This window comes from Felis catus, chromosome C1, assembly GCF_018350175.1.
Source record: "Felis catus isolate Fca126 chromosome C1, F.catus_Fca126_mat1.0, whole genome shotgun sequence".
Taxonomy (NCBI): domain Eukaryota; kingdom Metazoa; phylum Chordata; class Mammalia; order Carnivora; family Felidae; genus Felis; species Felis catus.
Genome location: NC_058375.1, coordinates 103669395 through 103682028, shown reverse-complemented (window position 1 = coordinate 103682028; position 12634 = coordinate 103669395). Strand labels below are relative to the sequence as shown.

Here is a 12634-nt window from a genome sequence, read left to right as displayed (position 1 = left end):
ACAAAAACAAAATGAAAAACAGAAAATAAGCATTCGGAACAACGTGAAGGAATTGGATCACTTACGCATTGCTGGTGGGAATGTAAAATGATGCAGCTGCTGTGGAAAATATGGCAGTTCCTCAAAAAAGTTAAACATAGAGTTATCATAAGAGTCAGCAGTTCCATGTCTGGGGACCTACCCAAAAGAACTGAAAGGGACTTGAATGGACATTGGTGCACCCATATTTGTAGCAGCATCATTAACAATAGCCAAAACGTGGAAATAACCCAAATGTTGGATGAAGTGGTACGTACATACCATGGAATATTATTCGGCCTTAAAAAGGAAGGGAATTCTGATATGTGCTACAATGTGGATTAACCTTGAGGACATCACGCTAGGTGAAAAAGCCAGACACAAAAGGCTACATATTATACGATCCCATTGATATGAAATGTCTATAATTGGTTAATCCACAGAGGAAGTAGATTAGTGGTTGCCAGGGGCTGAGGGAACGGAGGAATGGAGAGTGACTGATAATGAGTCTGAAGTTCCCTTTGGGGTAATGAATATGTTCAGGAATTAGACTGTAGGGATGGTTGTACAGCTTTACGAACATACTAAAAACCACTGAATTTTATACTTTAAAAGGGTGAATTTTATGATATGTAAATTATAGCTCAATTTTAAAATTTGTTCAGATAGTTCCAACTTCACGAAGACCTCCCTGAGCCTTCTGGTTAGGGTTAACCACTCCCTCTTGTGCACAACTTTAGATCACATCTTTATTGAGTCATGTCATTTTTTGTAATATCCCAGCCCCTGAGCTCCACCTAGACAGGACTGCATCTTGTCTATGCCTGTATCTTCTACCGGGCACACTGCTTGAAACTCAGCACACAGTCAATAAACACAGGTTGAACTGAAGATATTACCTACTTTCCAAGACTTTATAATACACAGCAATATTGAGCAATCCATTTGTTGGATATGATAAATACTATCCACACATTATGTGTAAGACTTCAGTGATATAAAAATGAAAGATGCAGGGTCTCTACCTTTGAGGAACTACAAATTTTTGGTGGAAATAAGCATACTTATATACAGGCATACCTCAATTTATTGCGCTTCACAGATTCTGTGTTTTTTTTTTTTCTTTTACAAATTAAAGGTTTGTGGCAATCCTGCATCAAACAAGTCTGTCGGTGTCATTTTCCCAACAGCATTTGCTTTGTTTCTCTGCGTTACATTTTGGTAATCTTTGCAGTATTTTACACTTTTTCATTATTGTTATATTTGTTGGTCGGCGATCTTTGATGTTACTACTATAATTGTTTTGGGGCACCATTGGCAAACTTAATCTATAAATGTCGTGTGTGTTCTGAATGCTCCAGCCACCGAGCATTCTCATGTCTTTGCCCCTCTTCTCAGGCCTCATTATTCCCTGAGGCACAATACTATTAGGCTAATTAATAACCCTACAATGGTCTGTAAGTATTCAAGGGAAAGGAAGAATCACGTCTCTCACTTTAAATCAAAAGCTAGAATGATTAAGCTTCATGAAGAAGGTGTGTTGAAAGCCAGAGCCTGAGCCAGAGCAAGGCCCTCATTCTCTTCAATTCTATGAAGGCCGAGCAAGGTGAGAAAGTTGAAGAAGAGTTTGAAGCTAGGAGAGGTTGGTTCATAAGGTTTAAGGACAGGAGCCGTCTCTGTAACCTAAAAGTGCAGGAGGAAGCAGCAGGTGCTGATGCAGAAGCAGCAGGAAGGTATCCAGAAGATCCAGCTAAGACAATTAACAAAGGTGGCTACACTAAGCAACAGGTTTTCCATGTAGACAAACAGCCTTATATTAAAAGAAGATGCCATTTAGGACTTTGATGACTACAGCAGGAGAAGGCACTGCCTGACTTCAAAGCCTCAAAGGACAGGCTGACTCTCTTGTTAGAGGTTAATACAGCTGGTGACTCAAAGTTGAAGCCGATGCTCAGTTACCATTATGAAAATCTTAGGGCCCTTAAGAACTATGGTAAATCTACTCTGCTTATTGTCTAAACGGAAATGGAAAAACAAAGCCTGGATGACCGCACATCTGTTTACAACATGATTTACTGAATATTTTAGGCCCACTGTTGAGACCTCCTGCTCAGAAAAAAAAGATTCCTCTGAAAATATTATTGCTCATTGACAATGCACCTGGGTGCCCAAGAGCTTCAATGGAGATGTACAACAAGATTCATGTTGCTTTCATGTCTGCTAACACAACATCCATTCCACAGCTCATGGGTCAAGGGGTCATTTCAACTTTTGAGTCTATTTAAGAAATACATTTCATAAGGCTGTAGCTGCCATAGACAGTGACTCCTCTGATGGAGCTGGACAAAGTAAATGGAAAACCTGGAAAGGATTTGCCATCCTAATACCATTAAGAACATACATGACTCATGGTAAGAGGTCAAAATGTCAGCATTAACAGGAGTTTGGAAGAAGTTGAATCCACCTCTCACGGACGACTTTGAGTGGTTCCAGACTTCAGTGGAGACAGTAACCGCAGATGCGGTAGAAATAGCAAGAGAATTAGAAGTGGAGCCTGAAGATGGGACTGAATGGCTGCCATCTCATGATCAAACTTGAGTAGAGGAGGAGCGGCTCCTGATGGATGAACAAAGACAGCGGTTTCCTGAGATGGAATCTACTCCTGGTGAAGATGCTGTGAAGCTTGTTGAAATGACAACAAAGGATTCAGGACATTACCTAATATTACATACACTCAGTAAAGCAGCGGCAGGGTTAGAGAGGATTGGTTCCATTCTGAGAGATGTCCTACTATGGGTAAAATGCTATTAAACTTTATTTTTAATGTTTAGGTATTTATTTTGAGAGAGAGAGAGAGAGCGAGAGAGAGCGCACGTGCACGGTGGGGTGTGGGGGGAGAGGGAGAGAGAAAATCCCAAGCAGGCTCCACACTGTCAGCGCAGAGCCTGAGGTGGGGCTCGATCTCACAAACCATGAGATCATGACCTGAGCTGAGGTCAAGAGTCGGACACTTAATCAACTGAGCCACCCAGCCTCCCCTAAAATGCTCTTAAACAGCACATGCTACAGGGAAATTGTTTGTGAAAGGAAGAGCCAATTGACATAGAAATTTCACTGCTGTCTTAGTGTAAGAAATTGTGCAACGACCCAACCTTCGGCAACCACCATCCTGCACCCCTGATTGGTCAGCAGCCAATTGACCACATTGAGGCAGGACCCTCTACCAGCAAAAAGGATTGTGACTTGCTGAAAGCACAGTTGGTGGTTAGCATTTTTTAGTGATAAAGTGTTTTTTAATTAAGGTATATGCATTTTTAAGATATAACACTACCGCACGCTTAATATACCACAGCACAGTGGCAACGTCACTTTCGTACGCACTAGGAAACCAAAAAATTCATTTGGCTCACTATTTTGCAGGGAGGTCTGGAACTGAGCTCACAATGTCTCCGAAGTATACCTCGACACAAGGTGGAAAATAAGCGCCACGTGAATGGCATGACAATCCATAGCTAGCAGTTCAGTGAAGTAAAAAATGACTACCTTGGGGGTGATGAAGAAGATTTTGTTGACGTAGAGGCATGAAAGTGAACTTTAGGGTTGTAACAAGATGAGAAAATGAAAGCTTCCGCTGAGGCACATTCCAGAGCTGTGTGTTGGACCAAACTGCAAACACTTTCAAAGTAGGTGGTAAAAAGTGGGGGAAGAGAGGCAGGTAACTCTTAAATTGTCACCTACATTGATGGCATAAAGGGACGTTGAACTGGAGAGAGGAAGCATTTTGAACAAAGCATTTCTTTGGAGAGAGAACTACTGAGTGTGAAGAATTCTACCCTCCTCCCCAAGGGTGAAGGAGGAGAGAGAGGGAGATATGCTCCTTACCTCAAATTACAGCGCAGGACTTTGAGGGAACCACCTGCAGAGCTTAATGTGTGTCTCTGGCAGTTTGAGGCACACAGGACTGCCACCTGGCATGTACTTGAGACACGTAAATCTAGAGGGCTGAGGTGTGGGGAAGCAGCCACACTCCCAGAGGCCACCTGGGCAAACAGTGCTTCCTTCCAAGGGACCAGAGGAGGTCCCCGAGGGAAAGGGAGTCAGTCTGCTCAAAATGACCTCCCGCAGGGGTGGGGGCCTTAGCAGAAGCAAGCTGGATGGGGGACTGCTGTGCCACACCTCAGGGTGAAGTGTGGGGAAAGGGAAGGTCTCTGGGGAACCCACGAAAAAGTCCCTAAAAGAGCAATCAACTTTAACCAGCTGCAAGGTTCAGACAGCACCGGTTCGATCATTTCCACAGTACGTACTTATCGACAAGGGTTGTGCTAATTTCCCTTCCTAATTCCTCTTTGCTAATGTCCCTCCCCAAACTCCAGACCCTGAAGGGGTCAGAGATAGGTTGATACAATGGAAGAAGAGAAGAAGGAACATTCGAGGAGGAAAGAGAAGCCAAGAATGCTTCTCTTCCTCACCTTCAAATGTCAAACTTCTAGCCTACGGTCAGCCCAAGCATGAGGAGGGGAGAAACTTCAAGGTTCAAGTTCTAATTCTTCTCTTGGACTGCCATTTTAATTCCTGATTGGCACTTTATTTTGTGACTTAAAAAGTGACTGAGTGCTTTTATTACCTCTGAGGGACAACCTTTGTCTCCTCTAAGGGCAAGGAAGAGACAGCCCCTTGGTGAGATGTAAAGAGACAGTGGGGGGTCAAAAATGAATTTGCCTTAAGATTTCATTCTACTAGTTGTGCTTGTTCAATGGAAGTATTACAGGCAGAGAAACAGGAAAAGGAGCCTCCAGCAAAATTATGGAGGTAGCCAGATCCAAGTTTTATTTGGCAAAGGAGACATAGATAAATACATCTATACCAGGAGTAGGGACAGCGTGAGGGAGGCTGTAAATATGGACAGGGAGCTGACTGAAAGGGCCTCCAGTGCCAAGCTAAAGAGTCACTTAAATACTAAAGTAAAATGTCAGTGTATTTGGTATTTATTTCACATAATGTATTTTAAGTACTTGAGATCAGTAAAACAAAGTATTTAATACATTACAAATACAAAAATTGATAATCGTAAGTAAAATGTAAATATACTGAATATATATTGAATATGCTCCAATATAAAGATAAAATGTTGCTTAAGCATTAAGCAATGCTCCAATATAATGGAGCATTATATATAATATATATATATTATATATTATATATTATATATTATATAATATATATATAATATATATATATAATATATATATTATATATATATAATTATATATAATATATATATAATATATATATATATAATATATATATTATATATAATATAATGGAGCAATATATTGGAGCAATGCTCCAATATAAAGATAAAATGTTGCTTAAGCATAAAGTTTAATTGAGAGTTAAAAATGAATTGAAATTGACAACAACAAAATGAAATAAAATTATGATCTTTTTAAAAAAGTGATCTTGGTCTTTCAATGATGTCATCATTGAGTTATGAAAAACTTTCCAGTTGCTGAAAGTTTCTTTCTGAATCTACACTGGTTAAGAGAATAATAAGGAGATAATTGTAAGCTGTTCTCAAATATTTTTCTCTAGCCTATGATCTTCAAACAAGCCTATCTCTTGGGAGATAACTTTGAGGAAATTTGGAGGGGGGCAATGTTTTGTTTCTCTGCAGAAACAACAATTTTTTTATTAAAAATTTTTTTAATATTTATTTATTTTTGAGAGAGAAAGAGAGAGACAGAGAGACAGAGCATGAGCATGGGAGGGGCAGAGAGAGGGAGACACAGAATCTGAAGCAGGCTCCAGGCTCTGTCAGCACAGAGCCTGATGTGGGGCTTGAACCCTCGAACCCTGAGATCATGATCTGAGCCAAAGTCGGGTATTCAACCAACTGAGCCACCCAGGCACCCCTAACAATTTTTTTATTGGTTACAAGCTACAAGCCATATATATATATATATACACATATGTATATGTATATATGCATGTGTGTGTGTGTATCTTCCAAAAAAGTATTTCTCATTTGTTTTCATCTTCCTATTTTATCTTACCTAAGTAGAGATGTTAATGCAGATACCATATTAATGCCAATAGTGTCTGTTCATATTCCATTTGCTGGAAAGTCTTTGTAATAGATAAGAATCATTTCTGCATTAGAAGCTTTCCTTTGGTGGTTGCTATTTTCTTCTTTTGCTTGAAGTTTATGGAAGTATAGAAGACAGCTTTCTCAACAAGCTCACCTATAGTCAAAGTCTTTAAAAAAATTTTTTTTACATTTATTTGTTTTTGAGAAACAGAGTGAGACAAAGCGTGAGCAGGGGAGGGGCAGAGAGAGATGGAGACACAGAATCTGAAGCAGGCTCCAGGCGCTGAGCAAGCGGTCAGCACCGAGCCTGATGCAGGGCTCGAACCCACAAACTATGAGATCACGACCTGAGCCAAAGTCGGACGCTCAACCGACTGAGCCACCCAGGTGCCCCACCTATATAGTCCAAGTCTTAATGAAGCATGTCTGTGGTATATCAAGACATAAATAATTGAGATTTTTTTTTTAAAATTCCTAAATTAACAGTATGACACCAACAGAAATACCAGTATTCCAGGTATAAAGCAGCACGGAATACCAGACTGGTGGGCCACTGAACGCTGACACCAAGAATCATCCTGTGGGCAAAGGGGAGCCAATACAAGTGTTTACACAAGGAAATGACGGAGGTACAGAGGCAGAGGTAGACATACCTAATTGGAGTTCTAAGAGCTGCAGGAGAGGATTAAGCCCACGTCCCTCTGCTGAAAGGTGAGCAACTTCGCCGTGAGCCCCTGACAAGGCGCACAGGGGGTTGATTAATAACAGGACGAAAGACGGGAGAAAGGTGTGGAAGACATCTGCTGTGTCCCCTCATCATCCATTGTCCCTTTGCTGCTGAAAACAGTTCTCTGAGTCTCCTTTGAAGAGCTGCGTTCACCCCTCTGCTCGTTTGCTTCGGGTGGGTTTCACTTACTTCCCCATCAACTCCAGGGATGGTCAGAAATGATTTGTTCAGAAATTAAGCATGTGTCCCGAATCTGGCAAGTGATTCTGAGGCCCAGGATCTCTGTTTGCCTGAAGGGAAAAAAAGCTCATTGTTTCCAGCTAAGCTGAATGGGGAAGAGCGACGGCCACGGTGCAAACCAGGGGCAGCCTAGCAGTCGCCAGACAGTTTGAAGTTACACAGTTTGAGGCTCAAAGCAACAGAGAGAGAGAAATAAAGCTGGAGGCTGCAAAAGAAGCCAGAAACCATCTGTATGTCCTCTTTGGAAAAACATCCATTCAGGGCTTCTGCCCATTTCTTTTCATTAGAAACCAATGTTATCAGTGCTTCTAGCCAGCTAAGCCTGAGGCAGTTCTGAAGTTTTCCATAACGTGGGCTAATCAATTCCTCTCTTTTCTTTCCTCCTGTTAACCCAGCTTGAATCAAGTTTTCTGCCACTTGTGACCCAACAAGTGCTAAATGATATTCAAGAAAATAATCGAGGAAGCCATCGATCACTGAGGTGATAACAGGAAGAGAGAGACTTACTGGTGAGAAGTTCTGAAGGAAAACCAACGTTTTAATCTCACATGTTGGAGGGATACCACACACGCGATATAGCACACAAATTACTAACCCCTTCCCCAGCATAAGTTTAGCAGTATCTATCTGGGGCTCATATTATAGGTCCAGATGTTACACGGACAGGGGCTCTAATTCAAACTATCCAGCAATCCAATTATAATTATGTACTTATGTTATATCTTTATAATTAATATGATAATACATAAGTAACATTATTATTTTTATTATTATTACTATTGATGGGTTTTCTCTTTTTCAAACTTATTGGGGAAAAGAGAAAACCCATCACTGGGGGAAATAATTTGTTGGAGATGAAACTATCAATCTTACCTGCCTCAATGTGTGTCTTTACCTCCTTCTTCCCTATCTTGCTGGAAGAGGTGACCCTTAATGAAAGACATAACCCTCCAGTGGATGGCTGATCTTAATTGGAGAGGTGGGACTTCTCCTGTCCAAGGTGGATCCTTCCTCCTTTCTTTATCATACCTTCTCCCACCTCCTTAAGGGCTTTGTCCTATCAATGATTCCTTTTTGTCTTGCTTCCTCTCCACTGGCAATTTTCTCCCATTTTTATAAAAAATCCCCCTGTACTAAAATAACGCCGTCCTAGACTATCAGTAGTTCTGAAAGTGTGATCTGAAGAGCTCGTATATCAGAATCACCTGGGGGTACTTGTCTAAAACTAAAATTACTAAAATTGCAGAGTCCTGGACCCCACCCTGATCTGTAAGACTCAATGGTGCCCTGGAACCTGCACTTTGACAAACCCTCCAGGTGATTCCAATGCACCAGGCAATGGTGCACTACCCTCACTTGTGTGTACTGTGAATATTTCACTTTCCCATGATCCTCAAATCTTCAAAAGCATCAAGCCTGGCTCCCTTCCCATACACATACTGATTTTGCAGAAAAAAGAAACCATTAAAGGAAAAAAAAAAACCCTCTAATTCCCATATTATAAATGTAACTCCATTCATGGGGTGCCTGAGTGGTTCAGTCAGTTAAGCGTCTGACTTTGGCTCAGGTCATGATCTCACGGTTCGTGAGTTCGAGCCCCGTGTTGGGCTCTGTGCTGACAGCATGGAGCCTGGAGCTACGAGCTCTGTGTCTCTCTCTCTCTGTTTGCCCCTCCCCTGCTCAGGCTCTGTCTCTCTTTCTCTCTCAAAAATAAATAAACATTAAAAAAAAAAGAAAAAAAGAAACGTAACTCCATTCACACACACCTACCCTTTCTACTTTTCCTCCTGTCAACATGGAAAATATGTACTTTCTCCTTTTGAGGCTAATTATGACATCTGAGTTCATTTGTCCCCTTTTCCTACCCTCCTAAGCGCTCCACTCGATCTTCTATCCTGTCTCTTATATTTATAACCTCTCCGAATCCACAGCCTTCTTTTTATCAACATTTAAACATATGTACAATTGACCCTCAGACAACACGGGGTTAGAAGTGCTGACCTCTCCCTCCCGGCGCCCGGAGTCAAAAGTCCACCTATAACTTTTGGCTCCCCAAACACTTAACTACTAACAGCCTACTGTCGACCAGGAGTGTTACTGGTAACACAAGCAGTCAGTTAACGCGCAGTTTGTACGTTATGTGTATTAGGTACCGTAGGCTTACAATCAAGCAAACTAGTAAAAAGAAAATGTTATTAAGAAAAACATACAGGAGAGGGGCGCCTGGGTGACTCAGTTGGTTAAGCAGGTGACTTCAGCTCAGGTCATGATCTCACAGTTCATGAGTTGGAGCCCCACATGGGGCTCTCTGCTGTAAGCTCTGAGCCCACTTGGGATCCTTTGTCTCCCTCTCTCTCTGCCCCTCCCCCACATGCATGCACTTTTGTCTCTCTCCAAATAAATAAATAAACATTAAAAAAATCATAAGGGAGAGAAAACACACATACAGTATGTACTGTAATTACTGAAAAAACAGCCATGTGTAAGCGTACACGCCCTGCTCACACCTGTGTTGTTCAAGGGTCAACTGTGCAAACATCTCCCATCTTCAAGACGATTCTCCCTTAACTTCATGAACCAAATGCCTCCAGCGACCGTACTCATTCACCTCCTCTTGTCGGCTAAACTTCTTCAAGATGTCTACGCTTACTGCCCACTTGCTGCCCACTTCTGTTTAATTCCCACCCCGCTATTTTCCTGCAACTTCTCTCACTAAAATGACCCCAAATTCCTTTGTCATTAAATCCAGCGGACACTCGGTCTGCACGTTATCGGACCTTTCAGTTCCATTTGACACTGTCGTCCATTCCCTTCTTGGAACCTTGGCTTCCTTGATATCTCACTCTCTTCTTCCTATCTCTGTGCTGCTCCTTCCCACTTTCCTTCTCAGGCTTCTCTCCCTCTGCCCTTCGGGGAGACTCCTAGAGTCCTGTCCTAGCCCCCTTTTTTTTGCTTGCCCCACTCTATCCACTCGCCCCATGAATCTTACCCAGGCCTATTGTTTCAGCTAATAACTAGGTGCAGAAGAACCTCATGTATACATTCCCATCTGAGCTCCAGACCCACACAACCAATTATCTAGAAGGCATTTCTACTTAGATGCCTCACGGGTACCTCACATCAGATATATTCAAAATTACCTTGGCAACTTTCGCTCGACCCCCGTCCAGGTAAAAAGGCATTCTCGTGGAGCTGCCCAAGTCAGGAATTTACCAGTGATCCTTGACTCCTTCCTCCCTCTCTCTCCCGTTAACTCCCTCCTAAATGTTTCACACTCGGAACAGCCTTTCCCCAATCTTGCTCCCTTCCCATCCAGGGTGATACCCTGGAAGAAAAGGCCACAGTTATACTGACCAAATATTTGCTGTAGTTAATTTAAAAGTAGGCTCCAAGCTTCCTGTCAACCCAGTAAAAATGAAGGAAAAGTAATCTTCATAGTTTATAATCCTCATATATATTTATAATCCTTATATTTATACATATTTATAATCCTCAACTATAATCCTCATAGTTTATAATCCTCGTTAGAGTAACTAACATGTTACTCTAAAAGAAATTTCTCAGGAGGAGATTTATATAGGGAGCAAAATGTGATGAAATGGACAATGTTCTCAACAGCACTCCTGTGATAGATCCTATAATTTCACTCGGCAAGTATTTTTGGAGTACTTACTATGAACCAGGCTCTGTGCTCACCACTGCACATAAAACAAGTGAATGTGGTTCTTTCTTATCTAATCTCATGATTAAAACCAATTTGGGCATCATGTTAAATGCCACTGTCTGCACACAATTTGGTGGGTTTCCCAAGCCATCCCTGCCTGATGGTAAAACTGGGGTCACAACAACAGCAATTTCAGTTCGTCCACCTCCTCCCCTCTCCCCCCGGGGCCATCCCCAGACCCTAGGGCGTGACTTCACGATGTCTAGCCTTTCCTTTAAACCGCAGCTCACTTAAAAAAAAAAAATTATAAACAAACAAATGGCACTTACCAGCAGTATCAGCACCACCATGCATCACGTACTCAATATTTATAGGACTCCCCAAGAGTTGTCATATATGTGCTGACAAACAGTGCTCTCAGCCACCACACAGAATCTGTCATTTTCCAACCTAACCTGCTCTGGCTTCCTGCGGAGATCCACTGCTAAGATATCCCCAGCGCAGCCACCCCAACCACACATGTGTGTCCCGGCCAATGTGTGTGTCCCGCTGCTCTTGCTTAAATAGGTCGAAGGTGCTGCTCCTGATGCTTGACAAACTTGTGCTGAGGCTGCCAGAGTGGAGGGTGTGGGCTAGGGTGGCCTGTCCATTGTGGCCGAAGGTACTGGTTCCCAGATGCCAACGTTACATCATCTTAAAGCTTACCCTGATGTACTGAAGCTGCCGAAGCTGTTCAAATTATCAGGGTCCTTCCGCACAAAAGTTGTACCATGTTTTGCCACGCTGTGGAGAACAGATATCTCTAACTACGGGGATTATAGTTTCCAAAGCAGTGTTGTCTGGCACTCCCGGGGCCTATAGAAAAACAGCTTTCAGTTTGTACTCACATCAGGATGCACAATAAGACTTTGAAGAGAGTCCAACCAGGCAGGGGTGAGGCCAGGGGGAAAACTGTGACAATGAGCCTGTTCCAAAATCACCCTTCCCCCATAGTAGGGTATTCATAACCTTGCAGCTTGCTGAACAAGCTTAGATCCAGGTCAAAAGTCATACTCCGTAAGTATGTTGTCTTCAGATTTGGCCCAGTTTGATCCAGGACTAAAAATCAGAAGGATTTAGGAACTGGTTAGATGGCCTATATTCAGAGTCTTCTCACACAGGTCTCTCCTCTCAACTTGACCTTTGCCTTCAGACACAGCTGGTTCCATTATGTTCTGTTGTCAAGATTTAGAACCCAGGCTTGAGGCAGTCCCATATGCAAGAGAAACCAGACCAACAGGTGCTTACAGGTCACACTGTCCTTTGTAAATTAAGGTGTTTAGTCACTGGGACACTCACAGGCAGGCCCTGGATTTTTCCACAAGAAATATTATGGATATAAGTGAGTTTAAAGTTCTACGTGTATGCGACAACTTGGGCCTCTTTGAATTCAGAAGGGGCCGTTTAATCTTTAATCTTGGTAAGTGAAGATTAAATATAAAACGCCTAGTGCCATCCTTCGCAAGGGGTGATCACTCAGTAAATTGGTGTCTGGGCTCTTAGCCTCACAGACCCCAGCTTCCAGGACGGAAGTGTCCTACACGCCTTAGACTCAAAATTACTCCCCTCTATCACCCAGTTCTACCGCAGTCTTCTCTTTTCCTACCTTATCGGCCAGGCAAAGTCGCGGATTCATTCCTACCAACTACACTGACCACCCAGTCCCGGAGACTTGGACCCTCAGCTGCTGGGGAGCGAGATGCAAAGTCTGGGGCAAGAAATTACCTCCCAGCGCTGAGCCCGCCGCGCGCAGCCTTGTGGGAGTTGTAGTTCTCACAACCCAGAGCCTCCAAAGAGGCGTCACCGCGGGACTCGTTTTCCCGTGCTCCTCGGCGCGGATCCACGTGGGACTGGTCCC

At 42.7% G+C, this 12634-nt stretch overlaps 1 long non-coding RNA gene across 10 annotated transcripts in view; it reads right to left on the bottom strand.

Moving 5' to 3' along the window:
* The window catches only part of LOC109502579, a 100098-nt gene extending 87484 nt beyond the window's left edge, over window positions 1-12614 (bottom strand). For 9 of the 10 annotated variants that reach the window (XR_006582974.1, XR_006582972.1, XR_006582980.1 and 6 more), the window contains exon 1: window positions 11067-12614. This is a non-coding gene — a long non-coding RNA (uncharacterized LOC109502579). Of the gene's footprint in view, window positions 1-6759; window positions 7124-11066 lie in introns of all 10 variants that reach the window. The other variant, XR_002744705.2, reaches the window with a different exon arrangement.
* Between the last annotated feature and the right edge of the window lie 20 nt (window positions 12615-12634).